Below are 12,996 nucleotides of genomic sequence, written 5' to 3'. Positions count from 1 at the left end.
CAACCTCTGAACACAACACCATGTTTGACGCTAGTCCAGAACTCGCGATTCCGTGGGCCCGCGGTCCACGGCGCCAGGTATGCGAGGCAAAACCCGCACCCCCAAACTGCTCCGCGGCGCGAGCCCACCTGCCGGCATCACGCCAGACAAGCGAACTCCCCGAGAACACCCGTCAAATCCAAGCAAACGCCAGCCGCGTCCGCTGCCGGCGACGACTTCGCTCGCTGACGCTGCCCATCTTGGCCTGCTCTCTTCTCCCTTGCTTCGTACGCAGGCTCAGAGTCAGATGCAAGCTACCATGGCGACACAGCCGGCAGTCCTTCTCCTCTTCGCCGTCCTCCTCCTCGCCGGCGCTGCGACGTCTGCCCGTGGGTTTTACCTCCCCGGCGTCGCCCCCGCCGACTTCCTCACGGTACGTCTCCGTATTAGTAGTAGCAGCACACACCATCCAGTCGTCCTGTGTGATTCTTGATCCCGACTGACGTGCGTGTGGTTTAACGGCGGCGAGTTTTAACTGATTGCAGAAGGACAAGCTGGCCGTGAAGGTGAGCCAGCTGAGCTCCACCAAGACGCAGCTGCCCTACTCCTACTACTCGCTCCCCTTCTGCCGGCCCCACGCCATCGTCGACAGCGCCGAGAACCTCGGCGAGCTCCTCCGCGGCGACCGTATCGAGAACACCCCTTACGTCGTCAGTACCAAATCACGCTTTGCTCTGGTTATGTTATGCTCTGAATATTCATCACGCTTTGCTCTGCTTCTCCGATGCTCCGAATATTCATCACGCTTTGCTCGGTTCCGTGATACTTTGAAAACATTCCGATTCCGAATATGATGGGGTTGTATGGTGTACCGTTTGTAGTTCGAGATGAGGGAGCCCAGGATGTGCCAGATCGTCTGCAAGACCGCCTTCACCCAGGAAGGGGCAAAAGACGTCAAGGAGAAGATCGACGACGACTACCGCATCAACATGTTAGATACTAAAATTACATGCATATATATGAATAAATCAAGGTCGACAGACTGTTCAGGAAATTAATCACAGTTTCACTGATTGCATACATGTAAACTGCTCGCAGGATCCTCGACAACCTCCCGCTGGTCGTGCCGATCACGAGGATGGACAAGGATGCGCCCACCGTCTACCAGCACGGCGTGCACGTCGGCATCAAGGGCCGCATACTCCGGGGTGAGTTCAGATGCCGTGTGTATTTGCTTGTGCATATGTGAATTTCATTTGGGTACATATCCTTGTGGCAGAGCAAGGAGGAGAAGCATTTCATCCACAACCACTTGACGTTCCTGGTGAAGTACCACAGGGATGCCGAGACGGATTTTGCTAGGATCGTCGCCTTTGAGGTCAAGCCGTTCAGGTTAACTGGATGTCCGAAAAGTGCATCTTCGACAACATCTTTGTTCTTGCGATTTCGGATCAGCTTACTGTCGTCTCTACTGGCTGGATGATGCAGCGTCAAGCACGAATATCATGGCAACTGGAAGGGGAACGCGACGCGCCTCAAGACCTGTGATCCGCATTCTCGGCAGCTCGTTTTGGACTCGGATTCTCCTCAGGAAGTAGAGGCCAACAAGGACATCATCTTCTCATATGACGTGAATTTTGAGGTACCTGTTCTGCACCTCACATGTTGTTCAGTTTCTGCTCAAGCTTATCTTGGGATGGTGAATCCTCCAGGAAAGCGATATCAAGTGGTCGTCGCGCTGGGACAGCTACCTCCTGATGACGGACGACCAGATCCACTGGTTCTCCATCGTCAACTCGCTGATGGTCGTGCTCTTCCTGTCCGGGATGGTGGCCATGATCATGCTCGCGGACGCTGTACCGGGACATCACCAAGTACAACCAGCTGGACGTGGAGGAGGATGCGCAGGAGGAGACCGGGTGGAAGCTTGTACATGCCGACGTCTTCGGGCCCCCTGCAAATGCGAGCTTCTATGCGTGTACGTCGGCACGGGCGTCCGGTTCCTCGGGATGCTGCTTGTCACCCTGCTCTTCGCCATCCTCGGCATCCTCTCGCCGTCGAACCGGGGAGGGCTCATGACGGCCATGCTCCTATCGTGGGTCTTCATGGGGTTGCTCGCGGGGTACTCCTCGGCGCGCCTCTACAAGGTGTTCAAGGGGTCAGATCGGAAGAAGGTCACCTTGAAGACGGCCACGATGTTCCCCGGGATCGTGTTCGCCATCTTCTTCGTCCCGAACGCGCTCATATGGGGCGAGAGGTCTTCCGGCGCGGTGCCGTTCACCACCATGACCGCGCCGGTGCTCGCTCTGGTTTGGCATCTCCGTGCCGCTGGTCTTCATCGGGAGCTACCACGGGTTCAAGAAGCACCCAGCCATGGAGGACCCGGTGCGGACGAACAAGATCCCGCGGCCGATCCCGGCGCAGCCGTGGTACATGCACCCAGCCGTGACGGTGCTTGCTCGGCGGCGTGCTCCCCTTCGGGCGGTCTTCATCGAGCTCTTCTTCATCCTCACCTCCATCCGGCTCCACCCGGTTCTACTACATCTTCGGCTTCCTGTTCCTCGGTGTTCGTGATCCCGGTGCTCACCGCGCCGAGATCACCGTGGTGCTCTGCTACTTCCAGCTGTGCGGCGAGGACTACCGGTGGTGGTGGAGGTCCTACCTGACGGCGGGGTCCTCGGCGGTGTACCTCTTCCTCTACGCCGGCTTCTACTTCTTCACCAAGCTGGACATCACTAGGGCCGTCTCGGGCGTGCTCTACTTCGGGTACATGCTCATCGCCTCCTACGCCTTCTTCGTGCTCACCGGGACCGTCGGCTTCTGCGCCTGCTTCTGGTTCACCAGGCTCATCTACTCCTCCGTCAAGATCGAGTAGAAGAACTTGAATGGCTAGCATGTCATGGATGGTTTTGTGTGGCACCCGAGATGTACGTGTGTGTACGTACCTTGCACTAAATTCATACAGCTCTCTGGAGGCCCACGCTTCAGCGGGTCGTTGTCGGCCATGGAGGCCCACGCCTTCATCTCCGGCCACATGACTGACGGTGCTTCTTGTGGGTGCCTAGCTGCACGTTGCCAGTGAATCACGACTTTTCGTCTTTCGTCTTTCGCGCGCGGGCCGCACCCGCCAGCCGCGCAAGCCCAAACCGAACCCACTCCCCGAACCCCATTTCGTCCCAACCAAACCAAAACCCTAACCCCTCCCCACCCCCGAATGCGGCGGCGGCGGCGGAACCACCCAACACCAACAGGCGTCGCGGCGGGCTTACTCGCCGGCGCGGCGCGTGCATCCATGCGCGGCGCTCCGTCGAGCTTGCCCACCTGCGTCGCATCAAGCGCGTAGACGTCGCCGCCACCAGAAGATGCCAGATCCGGGGGCGTCTCCACCTCCACGGCCTGCCGGCTCGATGCAGCACCCGCATAAATCGACGCCTCCAAGGTCGACGCCATCGAGCCGTCCGCGCTGACCTCACCGTCCGGAGCGTCCACCTGTCTGCCACACGACGCAGGACCACGCGGGCGGGCGGGGACGACGGCCTGGCCATCCCGGAGCACGACGACCTCGACCACGTCGTCCATCCACGCCAAAGGTGCGGCTTTTCTTCGCCCCTTACACCCTAGCTACCCTTGATCTCACCCGTACGTGCGTACTAGCTTGTTGCAATTCTGCTTTGCTCCATCCACGCTTCAATTTCTTTTCGAGACGCACCCATGTCTTGTTCGATTTGGGACTCTCGATGAGTGTTCCAACTAGGCTCGATCCTTCGTTCGTGGGATCCAATTTCCTTTTCCTTAACTACTACTATTACTCGTAACCTGCCACCACACTATACCTGCACACCCAACTGAATGTTCACACACAGCGTGCCCACTTTCACATTGCCAGATGGGACATCCTTGGCGATGCCTCCCACTAATCTTCCTTCCTTTCTGTTACTGCATCATCTGCTCCCTTGTGCATATATATAAATATAGCAGCACCAACTCACAAGATGAAATCCTTGTGTTTTTATTTATGCAGCATTCGTTGACCTGGCCTTGCCTGACCTGGCCGCCTACGGCTGCTCTGCTCCCACCCGTCGCCGATTTGGTCTGGTGTGACCTGCCCGTCCTGGCTCCGCCAATGTTACTCTGCTGTCCAGCACCACCTCGCAGGCGATTCTAGGCTAGGTTCGCACCTCACATCAACTACCTCGCCGCTCACTCGAGCAAGCCGAGATACAACCCTGTTTTGCTTTCTAATCCGGGTCTACTTTTCTCTTCAGGTTAGCTCACTGGAACACGCCAAGCCCAGCTGAATCCCACCTCCGCAACAAACCATGTAAGTGAACATACAGAGGACAAGCACACATCCATTGCTGCTGCTGCTACTACTATACACAGAAATGTTCCTTGTCTTACTGCATCATCTGCTCCCTTGTGCCTGGTAGCACCAACTCTGTGGCTCAAATCCTTGTGTATGTATTTATGCAGCATCCAAGTCCTGGCCGCTTACAGCACCTGTCGGCGATTCGGTCCGGTGTGACCTGGCCATTCTGGCCATGCAACTTCTGTTGGACTAAAACTACCTCGTTGGTAGAGAGACTGCCACAACATTGGTGGTGCGGTGGTGATGTACAAACACCCCCACTCTCCGGTGAGCATCCTCAGTTTCCCTCCTACATTCTCCGTGGTGCCACAGCTGTGGCCATTCTGCGCTCCTCGTTCGTGTAGTGTAGCTCCTACCTAGCTTGATTCAGGTTCACCTTTTGTTCTAGTTTATATTTCCATTATATGGACTGTCTAGTTGATTCTGGGGCAATTTAGAATATGGTATATATAGCTGCTATTAGCGTTTCTAGTTTGCCCTGATGATGGTTTAAATTTTGAGTGGTTGCTTATTTGGTCAGATGTCCTTACTTTGTGATTACTGTACTGACATTTCTATTTTGCCTGTAGATATCTGACACCAAGATGGCGACTAGTCTTGTGAGTGACAGCCAGATGTAGGCGCATATATTGTCATAAACTTTGACATGCCTGATTCTGCTGACCGGGTAATTATAACTTTCCCCTACGAGTTGTGCTTAATGTTATTATTAGATCTGGCTAACATATTAACCTACACAGGTTGGAAGCGCTGGCTGTTTTGGTACCAAGAGGCTTTCAATAACATTTGATTCTTCTTCCTCTAGTTCTGATGTTCGAAATCAGGTGTGTATAAGTACTGGTATACTTTTTTTGTTTTTACTTCTCTCGTGTGATCAGCACATTGTAGCCTAACTCGGATTTCACATATGAAATATTTGAAGGTACAATAAAGCTTCGAGGTTGACATAAAAGGAGCTCATCGCCACCGCCACTCCCTGGTTGGCCAGCCGACCTTAGCCTCAACACGGACTATTATGCTCCCGGCCCATGGCTTCCTCACGCGGCCTCATACTCTTCTTCCTGTTGATCCTCGCCACTGCCAGCAGGTGAGACCAATTTGTCGATCTGCTGGTGGGGTATGTAGCTGTACACCCACATTTTCCATGAAATCTTTTGAGCACCTAATTCTCATGAGGATTCTTCTGCATTTCGAAAATAATGAGTATGTACATTCCGAGAATTAGCAAAATCCTTACTATTCCTCTCATGGTCATTCTCTGCAGCCTAAAACTGTGGTTGGATTCCATTGGGTGTAGCCGGATGCTGTTAGATTTGCTGATGAAAGACTGCTGGATAATTCATACTGTACCAAGGGAATTGCTGTTAGTAGCTATCTGTTTGATGTTTATTAATGATCATATGCTGGGGTAGTTTGAACATTTCTCAATGATGTTAAACTTGCTTGTTCGACTTATACTCCTCACAGGATGATGCGGACTCTGGGTACGGTGCGAAGGCACATGAGAAAATTGGCCAAGTTAGAGGAAGGTTGGATACTTGATCTCTTTCCTTACTTTGCTGAATGCGAGACCACCAAACATGTTCTCATGGTTGTTGCCAAATTCTCTTTGCAGGGGCTTTAGACACGAGAATACCAAGATGAAGTGTGTTGGTGGCTGTCCACTGGAGCTGCTGCCGGCGTCCACTAAGGCCTGCTGCCCTTTCCTTCTTCGACTGTGACCTCTCCTGCCGTGATGGTCTTCTTCTTCGACTCCATGTGTTTCGGCGGTAAGTTTCTGGTTCCAATTGAGCCAATGACGTCACTGTTTAGGTCCAGCTGTGTTTGATGTTTAACTTGTACTTGGTCATGGCACTAATAGGTACTGTCTTAAGTTAATTCTGTGGTTGATGTCCTGGATTAAGGAGTGCATCAAATAACAGCATGTTTTCCTTTCAATGTACATGTCCATCTGTTTATATTAGTTACTTTGATGCAATTGTGACATCTTTGGTTATCTTTGTTGTTGCAAGCATTGGATTCACATGTCCATGTCCATGTCCATGTTCATTTCTAGCAAATGTATATGTGAAGTGCATTTTATGTATGAGATAAATTCTACTCCTTCCGTCCATAAACTTGCTTGTTTGACTTTTACTTCTCCACACAGGGTGATGCGGACTCTGGATACAGCGCGAAGGCACATGAGATAAGTGGCCATGTTAGAGGAAGGTTGGATACTTGATCTCTTTTCTTCCGTACTTTGCTGAATGCGAGACCGCCAAACATGTTCTCATGGTTGTTGCCCAATTCTCTTTGCAGGGTCTTTAGACACGAGAAGACCAAGATGAAGTGTGTTGGTGGTGCTGTCCACTGGAGCTGCTACTGGCGTCCACTAAGGCCTGCGGCCCTTGCCTTCTTTGATGGTGACCTCTCCACCGTGATGTCCTTCTTCTTCTTTGACTCCATGTGTTTAGGTGAGTTACTGGTTCCAATGTAGCCAATGACGTCAGTGTTTAGGTCCACCTGTGTTGGCTATTTGATCAGTAACTTGGTCATGGCATTATTAAGTGCTGTTGTAAGTTAATTCTTTGGTTGATGTTTTGGATTGAGTAAATCAAATCACAGCCTGTTCCTTTGCACTGTACATGTACATCCGCATGTTTATATTAGTTGCTTTGATGCAATTGTGACATCTTGGTTATCTTTATGGTTGCAAGGATCAGATTTACATGTCCATTTTCATTTCTAGCAAATGTCTATGCGTAAGTGCATTGTATGTATGAGATAAATTCTACTCCTTCCGTCCATAAAAGGATGTCGGAGATTTATCTAAATTCGGATGTATCTACACACTGAAAGTGTCTATGCATCCAAATTTAGATAAACTTGCGACATCCTTTTATGGACAGAGGTAGTATCAAAGATTGGTTAGACCTATCATTTATCTTGATTGCTTTTAAATTCACTTGCACTTGTGATAAAATTCCTTTCCTGTAGTACTGATTTTATTGATGTTTCTCAGATGCAAGTTTTACAAGGCTGGTAGCATCATATATGGAGGCCTGGAGTGGGAAAGAACAGGAAGGGAAAGCTGAACTCCTCTTGCTTGCCAAACCAATTGAATACCTGGGTTGTATTGGTTGTGGACTGTTATTTGTGACTCCACATCTGGAATGTTGGGTGGTAGTCGACAATGTAATATCGTGCTTGTGATGCTCGAGATTCGTGATGCACGGTGATGCTTGAGATTCGTGATGCTCGATGATGCTTGAGATTCGTGATGGAGTTGGGCTGTGCTGTTGAACTTTTATTAATTACTGTTTGTATTGTGATCTGATCATCCCCAAAATAGGTGAAATTATGCCAAAATTTCCTGAGAATCGGACTAATTAACTGCCACTTTTCCCTCCAAATGGGCCAGAATCGATCAGGGTAGTGTGCTGAGCATGAAGTGGCTGTCAGATCGACCTGCACATGCGCGGACGTGGGCTAGCTAGCTTGTGACAGCCGGTGGCTCTGGGTGGTGCAGCAGAAAATTCTCGTGGATTAATATTCAGCTTGAGATTTGTGTGATTTGGACCAAAACACTCTCCTTGCATATCTAAAAGTATACCTGAATATTGTCTGTATCTCTCGTGCTCTCTCTTTTGCATTGCTTTGTCGATTGTGATAACCCACTCGTTGCATGGCGCATGCACTGGCATCCATTAGGCATTGGCCTTGAGCTCTCCAAAGTCGCTATTAGACAAGGATTTGGGAGCCAGAAACAAAAGGTTTTGAAACTTTGGCGCTGGATTCAAACTGTCCGAAGGTGCCGCTCAAATCACTCGGCTAGTACTCGCATTCTCTTCTTCCTCTCTCTGACGGAGAACTTCTATTTGAATCATCCACACCAGCAACACCAATCGACTGGGACGGGATAGATCGAGGAGTACTGCGGTCCTGTGGAAGACCTAAATTTGTGGGTGAACGCCATTGGAGGTTGTAACATGATAGAGTTTCAACCAATTTCTTGCAACCTAGCGATGATTTTTATTTGTCCCTGGTTTCATTCCTTGCAAACGTTATGGTGGATAGCAGTTTCGACGAGGAAGACGAGATGATTCCGATACGGACAAAGATGCTGGAGGTGCGGGAGACGGGCATGCAGACGTTGGCGACACCCTCGTTGGAGCTAGCCGCGGTGTATCTCCAGGCGCGGCAAGGGAGGTGCGACGTGGCAGCGGCTCCGGCCAACGTGGTCGAGGTGGACGTGCGCGCGGTGCCGACAGCCACGGTCGGGTTCGACATATGAGCGGACTGGGAATGGTCGGCCGAGGCTTCGCCGGCCTTGGTCTCGCCGGCCTCGGTCAAGTCAGAGACTGCTTCGACCATCGTGGGCATGCTGGAGCAGGACGCAGCTCTGGCCAGGAGCACGACGAAGCCAGAGAAAACAGGCACCACAACGTGGGACATGGGAACACCGGCCATACAGTAAGGCGACCACTAATTTTCTGCTTTCCGTTTGCTATTTGCCATAATTTTTGGATGGATTTAGTCTTGCCACTCTGTAGGTAGTTGTTTCATAAATTTGTACGAGTAGATTTTGACGTTTCCTTGATTGTAGGAGTAGGAGCGGTAGTTGTTGATTAGTTTCCATTGATTTTTTGGTCTTTAGTAACATTTTTTTTTTTGCAGGTTGTAACATGTTGTGTTGTCGGACTAGTAATTGCAGATCAACCAGTCCGCCGCTCCAAACCCACTGGACCAGAGCGTAGCAAAGGACTGTATTCGCGATTATTTTGGAGAGGACAACTTTGGGCAGGTTGAGCTATGGAGTGACAAAGGCGGTATGGGTGCTCAGATGGGAAAGTGCGGGAAAGTTCTGTCGACACATAAATGACATCAATCCGGCATTGACTGAAGCTTACATGAAGGCCCGTGTTCTCTGTTGTCTCTCCATGCTTGCCAATTGTAGCTTGTCTCATGAGCGTGCACAACATCGTCCATATAGATGAAAATTGGTTCTATCAGCCTAGGAGATGACAAAAAATATTACATCGATCTTGACGAGGATCGAGGACGTGCAAAAGCAAGCACTATATTGAAAAAGTAAGGTTCCTCGCTGCAATTGCAAGGCCACGCCATGATGAGTACTTTGTTCTACTTTCAGTGATCTTCACTAATTGTTGTACCTTCAATTGGCCACAGTAATTGTCTTACTTACGCGGAGGACTTGGTCACGAGCGCCGTCGATGGCGCCGTCTCCCACACCGTCATCGGTAGCTTCGAGCATGCCATCATTTGCGTACGTGTCTTCCACGTACAGATGGGCGCTGCTGAAGGGCACTGGGTCCGAGACATCTTCAGAGCCGATGACGTACGTATCCGACATGTACTACTCGACAGCAAGTTCAGTCGGGTTCGAGTCGAAAAGGCCGCAGCGGTCTGTCGAATGCGCTGTCGTCACACTCATTATGGGGTTATAGGAGTGGGTCGTAGGTTGAGAAGCAGGTCTCCATGGGAAGTGAGGAGAAGGCTACGAATGTTTTCTCGTGGGACGGAAGATGATGAGGAGGCTCAGCGAGTAAGAGCATCTCTAGCAGAGCCCGTAAACTAGATAAAACCGAATAATAACTACCGATTTACGGGTCCAGTTCAGAAAATGGCGCAGATCAGTCACCGTAAACGAGCCAAAACCGAAAAAGAGTTTTCAGGCCGAGACCGAAAACCCAACTCGACATGTATTTGTAGGGGTTGAAAGGATGAACTGAACACCAAACTCTATTCGTGGCGCGTTGAAATTTCAGATGAGACCAACTGCTTCCGCCGGTACAGTCGCCGAAATCTAGCCAAATTCGTCGCTGGCGTGGGGCGGCGCGATCTTGTGGGTGGCGAGCTCGCAGCGGCGTGGGCCGGCGAGGGTGGGGCGAGCTCGTGGTGGCGCAGGGCGGCCCGGGACGGGGCCGGGCGAGCTCGGGGCGGCGCATGGCGGGGCGGGACAGGACCGACGCATGGCGTCAGGGCAAGCTCGGGGCGGCGCATGGCGGGGCAGGGCGGGACGGGGCCGGCACGCAGCGGCGCGTGGCTGGTGCGGGCGGGCGGGCGGTGGGTGGCCGTGGATGACACATGAAATCACGTTGATGTGATATTGTCGCATGCGACTTGAAATGGGCTCATAGAGTCACAGTGAGTAGCTAGCTACCTTCATGCAAGAAAGAAGGACACGTCAGAATAATGTCACATGCAATGATAGGCGGTCACCATCCATGGGAACAAAATATGGTCCCCGAGGACGCTCGAGGATAAAATAACGACATTGAAACAAGATAGGCAGGTGGAGTCATAGGGAATGCATAACCCATTCCTTGATTCCTAAAAGCGGCATCAATTTTGAAAAAATGCCACTTTTTGGTCTAGTCGAACTTGTGGGCCCCGAGAAAAATAACATACATCATTTTGAGGCATATGATAGATACCTTTGGTTCATGTAGCATGTGCCCATGTATGCATGCACGTATCCCGATCCAAAGTACAATTAATTGGCATGTGACATATTTGGTCATGCGAGAACGTCACCACGGTTGTACATGATCCATGTATGGGCCTATGAGCTAGCTAGTGCTCATAGGATCCTAGACAACTTCCCGTTGGTCATGTCGATAAATATAGGATGGGCAAGGATGTGCCCACCGTGTACCAACACGGACTTCACGTTGTGAGTTCATATGCTTGTGTCATCTCATGTGTCCTTAACTGGTTATGTGAATTCTCATTTGTATACATGTCCTTGATGCAAAGCAAGGAGGAGGAGCATTTCATCCACAACCACCTTATGTTCCTGGAGAAGTACCACAAGATGCCAAGACATGTCGTTTCAGTATTGTTGCTTTTGAGTTGAAGTTGTTTAGGTTAACTGGGAAAAGTGTATGTTGGATAGCCTCTTCTGTATGTTGGATGTTCATATTTCGGATCAACTTACTATCATCTCTCCAGGATGCAGTGTCAAGCATGAATATGATGGCGCCTAGAAGGGGAACGCGGCGCGCCTCAAGCTCTATGATCCACATTCTCGATGGCTCATTTTGGACTCCATTCTCCTTAGAAAGTTGAGGGAAACAAAGACATCATCTTCTCGCATGATGTGAATTTTGATGGGAGTGAAGCAAAAAAGAAAAAGCGATGCTCTAAGGACATCCTAAATGGGTGTGAAAGGTGCATGTCTTCCAGGTTATCAGATGATTTCATAGTTTTCCTGTCTTTTCCAGGTGGCTATATCACATCGTTACCGTTTGGCATTTTCCCACCCGTATTTTCTTGTGTTGGCATTTTAAATCCAACTCAACTTTTTTTTGCTTTGTCAGTTTTCCCGCCCAATTCAGACATGGTTATAACACACATGCATTCGACAGTTTCCAACCCAAATTTTTGCAGGTAATTAGTGTTTTCGAATAGTCGTAGCTTCTACATACATGCTACCGATCGAGGCGGTTTTGGTGGCATTAGAAGGTTCTTAGGAAAAATATTTTTCTTGAATTGTACTTTTAGATATCTTGTCATTTTACCATATTGGGAGAATTTGTTTCGTGGCCACTACTTGAAATCAACCAAAAAGTCGCCATATTCTCCTAATCAGAAGTTTTGAGACTTTTAGGGCCTGATGAATAGATTATTACACATCAATCCATGTGTTGTTCAGGGGCCTTTATCTCGTTGCACATCATTATTTTATGCATGAAACGGCGGTGAGAGGTCCGTTATTCTATGTGCTATCTTGCCACCGTGGGTCCTCCTGGATCGTGTCAACATATGAAACCCATCTCGTGGTGCAATTGTATGTACCCCGACATGTCATGTATTATATTTTTATGTTCTTAGAAATTGATCTCGCTCATTACACTTTGTTGCATGATAGTTGTCCTAATTATAATTATGAGCACTCTCATATGCAATTAAGTTGCTTCACTAGGTACCACCATGAGATAATCCTCTTAGGCACACTTCTTTTGGGCTGCTGCTTATACATAAGCTAGCTTATTGTTTTTGTTTGGAAAAGCTACGGCAGAGAGAAACTATAGAAATTACTAATTTTTTTGATTCCCATCTTTGATTCCCAAAAAGATTTGAATTTTTTTGACCTTTTTCTAAATTACTATTTTTTTTAATATAGGGTGCACTTGCTCCCAGGTTCACCAACGTATTTTCGACATCACGAGGCCTTATCTTGGTTTCTTATCATCGCTTCATCCAGCCGTCTACTTCCCACCACACTGCCAACAATATCCCACTTTCTCGGCTGCGTTTCCTAGCTTTATTGGCACAAACACTTGATCAACTAAGTGTGCACCATCCGAAAATTTCCAAATGTTTAAGGTGCGATTTACTGCTCTTAACACAACACATGTAGTAAATCACACACGCATTTATTTTGCAGTAACCCAGATTGTGGGGCTATTAATTAAATGTTAGGTAGGTGAAGATAATTGTATTTTAGTTGTTTGGATTTAGCTAATCTCCAATGTTTAAGTTTTTAATTGTTGTATACAATAAAGACTAGAGTACTTAACCTAGCGGCAAGATGGCACTTGACTTGTTTATGCATTATCACTACCATGTGCTAACTAAAAGTGGTAGTGGCAGTGCATTAGAAGACCCACAAAAAATAAAAATAAAAGACCCACAAAAAG

The 12,996-nt window shown here is 49.2% G+C and overlaps 1 long non-coding RNA gene and 1 pseudogene across 1 annotated transcript; both read left to right on the top strand.

Moving 5' to 3' along the window:
• Positions 1-298: 298 nt before the first annotated feature.
• Positions 299-2,876, top strand: LOC124701389 (annotated as a pseudogene).
• Positions 2,877-4,036: 1,160 nt separating this feature from the next.
• Positions 4,037-7,736, top strand: LOC124701399. Its single transcript, XR_007002021.1, has 12 exons — positions 4,037-4,149; positions 4,245-4,300; positions 4,453-4,615; positions 4,918-5,015; positions 5,089-5,172; positions 5,271-5,435; positions 5,613-5,711; positions 5,816-5,877; positions 5,964-6,117; positions 6,498-6,559; positions 6,650-6,804; positions 7,353-7,736. It is a non-coding gene; the product is annotated as an uncharacterized LOC124701399 (long non-coding RNA).
• The last annotated feature ends 5,260 nt before the right edge of the window (positions 7,737-12,996 follow it).

The sequence above is a fragment of the Lolium rigidum genome, chromosome 1 (genome assembly GCF_022539505.1).
Source record: "Lolium rigidum isolate FL_2022 chromosome 1, APGP_CSIRO_Lrig_0.1, whole genome shotgun sequence".
NCBI classification, from domain to species: domain Eukaryota; kingdom Viridiplantae; phylum Streptophyta; class Magnoliopsida; order Poales; family Poaceae; genus Lolium; species Lolium rigidum.
The sequence above is the reverse complement of the archived record's forward strand: the minus strand, read 5'-3'. Positions and strand labels throughout refer to the sequence as shown.